Here is a 12,158-nt window from a genome sequence, read left to right as displayed (position 1 = left end):
TAAATCCCTGGAAATATTCATTTTTAGGAGGGGGTTCATGTGATTTCACAATTTAGTGAAAGGGGTTCGCTGGCTGTTAAAGTTTGGGAACCACGGCTATAGAGGCTTTCAGACACATGGTATCTCTGTAAACACTTCAAAGAGGTAAAGAATCCAAGTCCCAAGATATTTCAAATGCAAGATACTTTATCAGTGTTTCAAGCCAGACAAAGGGTTATGGAAGAGTGATTGAGGTAGAAGCCTCAGGTCTGGGTCCCTGGTCACTGTAGCAAGCGTCTGGAAGCTGCTGGGGTTTATCTTCTGTCCATTTGTCAGCATCGCTGGTGGTGGCAGGGTGTTAAACTGTGAGATAAGAAAAGGAGTACTTGTGGCACCTTAGAGACTAACCAATTTATTTGAGCATGAGCTTTCATGCATCCGATGAAGTGAGCTGTAGCTCACGAAAGCTCATGCTCAAATAAATTGGTTAGTCTCTAAGGTGCCACAAGTACTCCTTTTCTTTTTGCAAAGACAGACTAACACGGCTGTTACTCTGAAACTGTGAGATGCTATTCCTATCAACTTGCTCCTTTCCCTGCAGGCCGGGCACAGGTTCTCCTCATTGCTTTTTAATGGGAAGTCTTTTATCATTTCTGATCATTGGAGGAAATATCGTTCTTCCCGACCCCGGGACCCTGGAGTAGAAAAGTGACTCCGTTTCAATTTCTCCTCTGTCAAATTGGTTGCACAGTTGTTCCTGTCTGGGCTTGCGCTGTGCTGCAGGGAATGCAAGGGAGAAACAAATGTTTTCACAGGAAGTCAGGAGAGAAATGGAGTGACACAAGGAGCCTGGTGCAGGCAGGAGGAGAGGCAGAGGAGAAGGCTCTTGCATACGGATTAGGGGATTGTGTTGGAAGCTTGGGGCCAGAAGGGAAACCAGTGCTACATGAAGAGAAGGGAGCCAAGAAAGTCATCAAGCTTGGCTGGAGCTAGTGCACCGCGGTGTTGCAGAATAACGAAGGCAGTTTTGAACTGGATCCTGCCAAGGGAGGTGGTTGAGCATGAGGTTATTGAACATGGCGGGGCCCGTTGCGCTCAAACAGCTAAACCATGTGCAGCAACCCATGAGGGAGCCATGGCTGCTGTCCACTGTGAGCTCCATCTCCAAGTCCTAGCTTAGGCACAGCCTGTCGCACGCATCCCCCCGCGCTCGGAGGGATGTGACCCACGTGGTTATTAATAGGCCCGTGCCTCCCCCTGAAAGGAGAAGTGGGGTGTTATGGTGGCGGCCCTCTCGCTGGGAGAGGGGAAATGGGGTTTCTGTATGTGTTGGGGGGGGTGATGGGGACAATAGGGTTGCTGTCTGTGGGGGCTACCTAGAGGGGGATGGGACCGCTCTGGGGAGCTGCCTGAAGGTGCACTGCAAAGAGTTCTTAGGGGACTGAACAGGTCCCAGCTTCTAGCCCAGACTCCCCCTGTCCCCCAGCCGGCTTCCCTCTGCCCCTGCCAGACTCCCCCTGCCCCCACCCCGGCTTCCTGTTGCCCCTACCAGACTCCCCCGACCTTGGCTTCCCCCTTCCCTCCACCCCTGCCAGATTCCCCCTCCCCCTGCCAGACTCCCCCTGCCCCCAACCCTGGCTCCCCCCTCCCCTTGCCCCCGACTTCCCCCCGCCCCTGCCAGACTCCCCCGCCCCTGGCTTCCCCCTGCCCCACCCCAGACTCCCCCTGCCCCCCACCCCGGCTTCCCCCTGCCCCTACCAGACTCCCCTGCCCCCGCCTTCCCCCTCCCCCTGCCAGACTCCCCCTGCCCCCAACCCTGGCTGCCCCGCCCCCTCCCCTTGCCCCCGACTTCCCCCCGCCCCTGGCTTCCCCCTGCCCCACCCCAGACTCCCCCTGCCCCTACCAGACTCCCCTGCCCCCGCCTTCCCCCTCCCCCTGCCAGACTCCCCCTGCCCCCAACCCTGGCTGCCCCGCCCCCTCCCCTTGCCCCCGACTTCCCCCCGCCCCTGCCAGACTCCCCTGCCCCTGGCTTCCTCCTGCCCCACCCCAGACTCCCCCTGCCCCTACCAGACTCCCCTGCCCCCGCCTTCCCCCTCCCCCTGCCAGACTCCCCCTGCCCCCAACCCTGGCTGCCCCGCCCCCTCCCCTTGCCCCCGACTTCCCCCCGCCCCTGCCAGACTCCCCTGCCCCTGGCTTCCTCCTGCCCCCCCCCAGACTCCCCCTGTCCCCCAGCCGGCTTCCCCCTAGCCGCTGCCAGACTCCCCCTTCCCCCCACCCCGGCTTCCTGCTGCCCCGCCCCCGCCCCTCCCCTTTCGCAGGCTCCTCCCTCCTAGCCTCGAGCCCCTCCCTCACCTGCATGACCTCATCCAGGTGGGCACCTCCCCACTTGCCTGAGGGACACCCCCCCACCCCCGGCCTTCCGCCCCGTGACCGGCATCCCCGACGTCCAATCGCCTCCCAGCTCCCAATCCAAGCGCCAATCCGCTTCCGGCCCCGCGTGCCCGGCCGCCCTCCGCTCGGCAGGCGGCCAATGGGGAGGCGGTCCAGCGAGCCAGGGGGCGGCGGAGCCCCCGCCCCTGCCGGCGTGAGGGAAGGGCGAGCGGGCCAATGAATGGGCGGCGGCGAGCGGGCGGTGCCTGTGTCCATGGGGACCGCGGGGGCGGGGCTGGGCTGCGGGCTCTGCCCCACCCGCCTTTTGTTCGCTGGGTGCGAGCCGGGCGGCCGCCAGTGCCGGGCGGGAGCGGGGCAGCGCGCGCAGGTGAGGGCTCGCGCCGGGCGGGCTGAGGGGCTCCGCGTGCCCGGGAGCGGCATTGGGGGTCGGGGGGGGGAGAGTCTGAGGGGGAACCGCCCCCTCCCGCCCCGCCCCACCCCACCGTGGCGAGGGCTCAGGGCGGCGCCTCTCCCGGGTCAACGTCGGCGGGGGGGCGCAGCGGTCCCGGCTCCGAGCCTCGCGGGCAGGGCCCGGGGCGGGGGGGGATCTCCGTGTCCGGGCCCCCGTGCGGGGCGGGGGGGGGTTCGGCGTGGGGGGGGGAAGGGCTCCGGGCGGGGCGGGGGGGGAAGGGCTCCGGGCGGGGCGGGGGGGGGGGCTCCGTGTCCCCGTGCGGGGCGGGGGGGTTCAGCGTGTGGGGGGGGGCTCGGGGCGGAGGGGGGGTTCAGCGTAGGGGGGGGCTCGGGGCGGGGGGGGTTCAGCGTGGGGGGGGGAAGGGCTCCGTGCCCGGGGCTCCGGGCGGGGCGGGGAGGGTTCAGCGTGTGGGGGGGGCTCCGGGCGGGGCGGGGGGGTTCAGCGTGGGGGGGGGAAGGGCTCCGTGCCCGGGGCTCCGGGCGGGGCGGGGGGGGTTGTGCCGGTTTGTCTGGGGTCTGGCACGAGCCAAGCGGCGCACGAGCAAAGTTGGTGCAAGTCGGGGGGGGGGGGCGGCGGTGCTGGGGGCGGGGCGGGGGCGGGCCCGTGTCTGTGGCCGCGGGCCCGCGGTCCGTTCGCCGGCTGGCGATGGGGGCTCGTCCCTCGCCCAGGAGACGCGTTCCCAGCGTGACCGCTCTCGCCGGCGTTTAACGCGCCCTCCGGTCGCTCCTGATCAAGCCGGGGCGTCGCTGAAGGCCATGCAGGCGCCGTGTGTATTTAATGCCGAGAATCCGAAGCGCGCTCCGACCACCCTCTGCAGTCGCCTTGGCTGGAGCGTCAGGTTTGCCGGGTTCCTGCTAAACGTCCAGGGAGAAGTTGCTTTGCACGGAGAAACTGGATCCTGATGGGATCTGGAGCGTGAGACGCCTTGTATCTGTTTTGCACCCAGAAATCTATACTGTGCATTAAACCGAAGGGACGCCTGCTGCTTCTTAAAGGCAAGTGGTGTAAACTGGAGTTGTCTTGGGTTTTCAGACTTAATGAGCTGTTTTATAATTCGGGAAATCTTGGTAACAGGCAGTGCAGCTTGATTTCCTCTTGAATGCCAAATTACAAAAATCACTGAGCAAGATGTTCTGCAAATCCACTTCAGCTGGTCCTTGAAATTACACTGTTGTTGTTGTTGTTGTTGTTTAAAGCTCAAAATGGGGGTTTCCTGTTTGTTTGCTGGAGTCTTGCTGTGGCTGTTGATTCCTTGGCAGCAAGTTTGAAAATTGTCTCCTTGGCTGGCCTTCGGTGAGAGTGGGATCACTGCTCTCCTGATTGTTATGGGAGGAAGGAGGAGACAGCGTTCAGACTCAGCTCTCCATATGCTAACATAAGATGACAATTTCTTTGAGGCCTGAGCAACATGCACTTAAAATTGTCCCTCTCTATGTAATTGACAGTGCAGTGGATCTAGTACAACCAGCTTTCAGGGTGAAGTTGCAGTGTGGCTGCTTATCAGCGTTTGACACATTCGCTTTCTGAGGTTGCTGTATACTGTTCATGTATTTGTTATAAAATGATCAAACATGCTTTCTTGATTCACATGCAGTGAGTGTGTGACTGATGCGTTTTTTCTTGCGAAACACAAAAACTGGTGCAGGCAGGGTTTGGGCATTTGGCTCCCAGTGTTTTGAGGTCTTTGGAAGGAAGATCCTGTACAAGTGAACAGTGTTGACTCTCTTTAATGAAATTGCCTGATTGGAGTCCCTTGTAGTCACATGGCTTGTAGTGGTAGAGGCTTGATTTGCAAGCAAGTTGACACTTAGATTGCAAGTTAAATTTGTTTGCCATGCAGTTGGCTAGGTAGGCTTGGCCTACACTTGAAAACTCTGTTGGCATATCTATGTAGGTTGGGGCCTGAAAAAACCACACCCCAGTGTAGATACTATACAGCAATGTTGATGGAAGTAGTTCCGGGAGGAGGTGGCCCTCCGCTGACAGCAAAACTCCTTCAAGAAGGCTGTGTCTACACTGTGTCGCTGTGCTGGTCTAGTCTTCTTGGTGTGCACATACCCTCAGTGTCCCTTGTTGGTTTTCAGAGCGCATGCATGCTTGATCTCGGCAGTACGGTGATTGCACAGTCTGTCACATCCTTCAAAGCTGAGTTTGGGACCTTATAAATAGGTCCCTATCAAATTCACTGTCCATTTTGGTAAATTTCACAGTCATTTTTAAAATCCATGGTTTCAGAGATTTAAATCCTATGTTTCATGGTGTTGTCACAAAGCATGGCTATGTATTAAAAAAAAATATAAACCTGTAAAGCCCTTAAGGTAGCGTTTCTCAAACTGGGGGTCCCAACCCAAAAGGAGGTCACAAGGCTATTATTGGGGGGGGGGGAGGGGGGAAGGTTTGCAATATTTTCACCCTTACTTCTGTGCTACCTTCAGAGCTGGGTGGCTGGACAGTAGCAGCTTCTGGCTGGGAGCCCAGTTCTGTAGGCAGTGCTTCTGCCAGCAGCAGCACAGAATTAAGGGTAGAAATACAGTGACACCCCTCACCCCCCCACAATAGCCAGGTTTCACAGTGGAGACCAGATTTCATGGTCTGTGACACGTTTTTCACGGATGTGAATTTGGTAGGGCCCTATTTATAAGAGCTTGAGCCAGTTTGTTATACTTTGCAGCACGTTGGAGTAAAGTAACTTTAGAGCCCCAAATCTTGTGTGTTCTCATCTTATTACCAGAACTGTCCTTAAGTGAGAGGGAGTTAGTATTGAGTATGAAAGTAGGCAGGACTTTGAGTGTGATGGTGAGGAGTGAAGGAATAAACTCAAACCTCATGTGTGAGTGGAAGGTAAAGATGGAGGACATGAGTCTGCAAAAGGAAGGAATCCATGGGGTAAAATTACAAGCATGTTCAGTCTGCCATGCTGCCGGGCTTTGGGGGAACCCTGGCACTGGTAGTGGAGAGGGTGTTCTAATTGCATTACTAAATGATTAGCTTAATTAATTAGGTTTGCAGCAAAGATGAAGGGACAATGCCAAAGTGTTGCTGGGAGTTGCCTGGGGGGAAAAAACTCTTGTATAAGGACCCTGAAAAGAGAATCTCAGTAGAAAATTGCTGCCATAAAATCAGTGTGTACATGTATTTGTAAATGCCCTGATGTACTTTGCTCTCAGTGGGGAGGGTGCATATTTAATTATATGGTAAATACAGGGAGAGCTGCATGAAGGGGAGTCAGGCAGCGGTGCTTGGTGCTGTCCATAACAACAGAATATAGACCTGATTGTGCATTGTAAAAGTCTGAGGGCTTGTTTCTTCTTGAAATGCTACATTTGTGCTGCTATAGTTCCTCAGTGTGAGGACTCACTACAGCAACAGGGGGGGTTCTCCCATCCATGTTATAATCTGTACCTTATTCCCTGATAACCAGAAACTTCTATACTTAAACTCTGTACCGTTTACTTCAACAGCATCTTAATAAAATTATTTAATCCACCTCCCAGAGAGGCGGGCTAGGTTGTTGGAGGAACTGTCTACATGAGGGGTTAGGCTGGCTTACCTGCATTTCTCCGGGATGTGAATTTTTCACACCTGAGTGACGTAGCTGAGTGGATTTAACTTTTGCATGTAGACCTGGCCTCAGACTATTCTGTTGTTGTGAAGTAACTGAACACAAAGCATTGTGTCTTTGCACTTTCTGTTCGGGGCTGATATCCACCCCAGTGCGGAAAACTGACCTAGCATCTGGCATGGAAAAAGTGGTGGGTGGTGGGAATCTTGAAGTTGGTGTGATGCTGTACCATTGATTTAAACCCTCTATTCTCAGTGAATGTTGTAGCAAAGCCTGCTTAGAACCAAACTGCAGAAAATACAAGATGGATGTGAAAGATGAAACTTCTTGTGCTTGTGGTTTTCTTGGGTAGAAATTAAGTTTGGGAAGAGCAAAAGAAATAAAAACATCTTTTCACAATAATACCAAATGTTCTGAAATCGGCCGGTGTCCCAGCATTCTACGGAGTATTTAAAGTTGCTCTTTTCTTCTAGGCCAATAAATTTCTCAGTTTGGAGAAAAAAGAAAAGGAGTACTAGTGGCATCGGATGAAGTGAGCTGTAGCTTTTGAAAGCTTATGTTCAAATAAATTGATTAGTCTCTAAGGTGCCACTAGTACTCCTTTTCTTTTTGTGAATACAAACTAACACGGCTGCTACTCTGAAACCTGTCAGTATGGAGACTGGCAGTGCTGAGAATGTGCTATTTATTTCCAGGATCTCCGTGTCCATGTTCTGAATTCTCAAGGAGGGCAGTGTTCACCTGGGGTGTATTCCCAGCAGGCAGAACAGCATATTCCTTCACTGAGGTGGATGGCAGGATTGTGAGCGTTTTGAAAGAGGAGAGGAGGCACTTAAGTGTGTTCAATTGCTGGGGCTGTGTCTTGGGAACCTTTTGAAATGAGTCATGCTGATCTCTGCCTGAAGGGAAACAAAGTGCCCACTTGTGTTTTAGCTCCATGGGTCTCTAAAAATATGTTGGGGGTGACGTCTGTGAGTACTCTGAGCTTGTGGGTCAGGTGTCAGTGCATTCAGGGTGACTTTCAAGTCAAGCATTAACAACTCTGGCTCTGCCAGTCTCAGTTAAAAAGCAAAGAATGTCAGTTTCAGATGTGAAGTAGCAGGTTATCTGTGTCTTGCCCACGCTGCACCTGCTTGCGTGCCTGATTAAAGTAGACATGTTCTTGCAGAGAATGAGTGAGCTCCAGCGGGTAGGGTAGTGACTCCTGGATTCTATTCTCAGTTCCAATATGGACCCTCCATGTGACCTTGGGTGAGTCACTTCTTCCCCTGTGTCTGTTACCCCATCTGCAAAATGGGGTACTGATGCTCAGTTGCCTTTTCTGGAGCACTGTAAGAGCTCCATCAAGTCAGTGTCTCTTATCCCCAGGCGCATCAGTACTGGGGCTGGAAGAGCAGGACTGGGCCAGGGAGGTTAAAGAAGGGCAGAGAGACTAAGGAGAAGCTGGAAGGAGATGTTAAAGGCATGATGCTACTCACATGTGTTCTTCTGTACTGGAATCCCCTTGAAACTCCCACTAGCAAGCACTTGCTTGCAAACTCGAGTTCCCCCAACACCCTGTAGTGTAGCTACAGACGCCCATGAGCTCTTGAGTTCCTCTGGTGTGCCCCAAGAAGTAGCAGGCCCTCCGGGAAATGCGTGACCTTTTCCTATTCAAATACTTGGACCTACAGCAAGTCAAATCTGTCCCTCATTTCTCCTGCCTTTCTAACCACAAAACAAAGGTTCTCTCCTGTCAACTACTGGAATGGATGGATCTCTGCACCTAGATCCATCCCCTGCCAACAGTAGATCCCTTCCACATGCAGTTGAATGAAGCTATTCAATGTTTCTCTGCACCATCTTTCTCTGAAATCCTTCCCTTCTTCTAGAGGCATTGATGCTAAAGCTGAAGTAGTTTTGTCCATGTGCACGACACAAGCTCTTCTTGAAACAAAACCTTTGCTTGAGCTATGAAGACTCCATAGTGCTTCTACTTGTAGCTAATTCCTGCACTGCAGTGTTAAGAGCAGGTTGTGTAGATCCAGCAAACCCACCACTGTGCCCTGGAGCAGCTGGCACCCTGCTTCTCTGGTATTTGTGCTACTTGTTCACCTAGAGTGGTGAAGCCATAGCGCACATGGTCCTTCCACCTGTTAATGAAAGCCCCGTATCCCAGCTTAGAGGTAAAGTTCAGAACCCTGCAATGATGCTGTTTGGTTCTTTTACCATTGGAGACGGTAACTCTGAGGGCGTAAATGGCCTTGTTATAGTCTGACTCTGCTGTAATGAACCAAAAAAAGAAGTCTGTCTCCAGCAGCATCTTTGTCCAGACTTTTTCTCCACCTCTGAGTGTTGATGAAATACTGGAGTAAGAAGTGCCAACACCAAGTAGCCATCTGTGCACTTTCACTCACCTGTCAGTTTGGGATTGGAGAATCTCTAGCTCTCTGTTCCCATGGGTGTTAAGAGAAGTGAGAATTTCCTGGTGGATTTAAAAGCAACCATCTCCTTTTTGGTGATTGGATGGAGCCTCTGCTTTCCAGCTGTGTTCCTAAATGGGGTTGGCACGACATGGAGATCCCTGTCACTTGACCAAGGTCCCTGCTGTTTGTAATAGAGGCAAAACACTCCAATAGATACGTTCATTCTCTGATAATGGATTTGGAGAGGTTTAAATGTCCATTTTCATGTCCTTTGTTAATGTTTATTGAATAGACTATAAAAGTACAGAATACCCAATTAAACTGTCTTTGTACATCCTAAATCTGTAACTATTCATCAGCTTGGAAGGGTTCCATAAAATGTCATGGAAATACTCATTTTACTGCAAATTTGGTTTAAGTGGGTTTGGCCATTAAGCTATAGGAATGCAAAAGCTTGTGGTTTGAAATGGCTTTTTTTGTGCTTTGCAACTTCACATTTGTCTTACGTTTTTTTAGGTGGCTGGGTTAATGCGAACAAATTGCTTGGGCCATTTTGGGGAAAACTAGTTAAAAAATGCAACTTGAATTATGGCATGTAGGAGAGTGGGTCCCAGTAACCTCCCTCTCTCAGGCTTGCCAGAGAGTCCATGCAAAACAGCCACTGCGCTTCAGCCACTTTAGAACAATGGATTTTTATCTTCTATTGTCTCAGCAACCCATGAGTCATGGGTGTATCCTCCCCAAGTCAGTTTCTTTCAAACAGGGCTATCAAAATAAACTAGCTCTGAGAGTGTCTCTACACAGCCCTTGCAGCGAGCCTCCCAGCCTGAGGGGGGGGGGGGGGGACAGGGACGGGAACCGGATGTGAGGGACTTAGGCTAGTGGGTCTCGTGCTAGTGCTCCAAGAATAGCTGTGTAGACAGCGCTTTGAAATTGCAGCTCAGGCTCTGAAGCCCACCCCCTTCCTAAGTCTGACCCAGGCTGGATGGCTTGCTTCCACGGGCTGCGTAGAGATACCCTAAACACGCAGTCAGGATTGACAAGACTAGTGCTTAACCTTTCCATGCTTTCAACCAGCAGTCTTCCAGAAGGAGGGCTATGTGGCTAGTGAAAACTTAACTTGGCAACTTGCTGGGTGTGGGGGTTGGTGCCATGGATAATTGTGTCAGGAAGAACAGACTACTTCTGCCTGCTCATGAGAACAGGGTATTGGAAGTCCCCAGAGTCCTCGCAGGCCTGGACCATGCCAGTGGTGAAGTGGGGAGAGTTTTAAGTGTTGCAGTCGTAGTTCTGAAGAGCTCTCTAACCCCATCTCCACCCCCCCTGCCCCCAGCAGGGTAGTGGTGTAAAACTGTAAAGGATTTAAAAACAGACGTATTAAACATGATGACATCTCTCCAAAGTCACCTATGTCATAAGCCCACTAAAGCAACACCATGTCTGTCTCAGAGGAGTCTCCCCAGCAATGAGCAATTCTGCACAGCTGAGGAAAAAGGCCACTTCAGAACTGAGGGGAGCGGAAACTCCATTTATAGCATTGTTGTCAGCAACCCATTGTTGTCAGCAACCCAATCCTGCTGGTGCAGAGCTGCATTTCCAGATGCACAAAAGCATCTTTTTGGGGAACGCTTGGAGTAAGTTGAACACCACTTGAATCCATGGTCACTTCACACAGTTGAGAGGTTACAGCTGTCTCTCATGTTACAGCTTCCCCAGTGCTTAGCTTCCAGTTGGGAAGGTCAATTGCTTCTACCACCTCTGAAGCTGATTCTCCTTCCTTATAGTTGCAGACCTTGAACAACTTCCCCTCTAGTCCCAGGCAATATTTATCCTTGATAATGACCAGTACAGAACTAACTGCTTTAGCAGGCTTCCCCCCACAAATCCATGATCAGGTTCAGGAGCTGGGATCAGTAAGGTTTTAATGGTTGTGGGGCTCTTCCAACTTTGAGTTTGGTCCTGTTGCTTCTAAAGTTTATCTCTAAGCCTCTGTTCTTCTTGTGCTGTGTAGGATTTGGCTTTTTACACTTTAGCTCTGGATCAGTTTCAGAAGACACTTGGTCTTCCATAGCACTTTTATCAGAGCTCTTAAAGCACTCCACAAAGGAAGGCAAGTACTTTCATCCCCCTGTGGTAGATAGGGAAACTGATGTCTTTCCTACATTTAAAAAAAAAAAAAAGTTGCACAGATTTAAGTGTCCACACAGTTGTTTGCATCAGTTTGTTTGTTTCTCTTCAACCAATTCTTAATTGAGGTCAGCCAAACCAAAAGAAGTCGCTCTTAAATCTCTTAAATCAAGCATGTCTATGCAGGGGTTAGTGGTGGTGTAACAATCAACTTAACTCCCACCCTTTAAATTAATCTGATACAACTTTCTCCCCCGACAAGCCCAAAAGCAGAGTGGTGCGAGATGCCCAAGAGGTGGCAGGACTGGAAATAGAACTTGTCTTATGACAGGTTTCAGAGTAGCAGCCTTGTTAGTCTGTATCCACAAAAAGAAGAAAAGGAGTACTGTGGCATCTTAGAGACTAACAAATTTATTTGAGCATAAGCTTTCGTGAGCTACAGCTCTCTATCGGATGCATGCAGTGGAAAATACAGTGGGGAGATTTATATACCCGGAGAACATGAACCAATGGGTGTTACCATACACACTGTAACGAGTGATCAGGTAAGGTGAGCTATTACCGGGGAGGGGGAGAACCTTTTGTAGTGATAATCAAGGTGGGCCACTGTAGCTGACTAAAGCTTGTGCTCAAATAAATTTGTTAGTCTCTAAGGTGCCACAAGTACTCCTTTTCTTTTTGCAAAACTTGCCTTCTGACTCCCGGTCTAGTGCCTGATCCACAAGATCGTTCTGCTTTTCACCGTTAGTGCAGGTGCACCAATTGTGGGTCTGATTAGAGACCTTTGACTCTCACCTTCATGTCTGAGAAGATTTGTGGCTCTTTCAGAACACTGGCAACCCTTCTGTAGTTTCATGGGGCCAGTAGCTCTTCACCAAGTTCCTAGCGGTCATCTTACCTGATCACTCTTGTTACAGTGTGTGGTAACACCCATTATTTCATGTTGTCTGTGTATATAAATCTCCCCACTGTATTTTCCACTGCATGCATCCGATGAAGTGAGCTGTAGCTCATGAAAGCTTATGCTCAAATAAATTGGTTAGTCTCTAAGGTGCCACAAGTCCTCCTTTTCTTTTTCCCCCATCCAGTGTGACACCACACAGCAGGTGGTTCAGAGGAGCAGTTGGAGATGATGATTATGTGGGGTAGCAGGAGTATTGTATCTGCATGTAGAAAAACTGGCAAAGGAATCTCAAAACCTGACTGAAGCAGCTTTAAAAGGGGGTGTAGTTGCACAGTGGCA

At 51.5% G+C, this 12,158-nt stretch overlaps 1 protein-coding gene across 2 annotated transcripts in view; it reads left to right on the top strand.

Annotated features, from left to right (window-relative positions):
- The first annotated feature begins 2,634 nt into the window (after positions 1-2,634).
- Positions 2,635-12,158, top strand: part of JUP (junction plakoglobin) — a 50,870-nt gene continuing 41,346 nt past the window's right edge. Inside the window, exon 1 of one of the 2 annotated variants that reach the window (XM_073326260.1) lies at positions 2,635-2,737. The gene's annotated coding sequence lies outside the window, so the exon portion shown is untranslated. Of the gene's footprint in view, positions 2,738-3,419; positions 3,817-12,158 lie in introns of those variants that run through there. The other variant, XM_073326261.1, reaches the window with a different exon arrangement.

This window comes from Lepidochelys kempii, chromosome 27 (assembly GCF_965140265.1).
Source record: "Lepidochelys kempii isolate rLepKem1 chromosome 27, rLepKem1.hap2, whole genome shotgun sequence".
NCBI lineage: Eukaryota > Metazoa > Chordata > Testudines > Cheloniidae > Lepidochelys > Lepidochelys kempii.
This window is presented reverse-complemented; position numbering and strand designations above follow the sequence as displayed.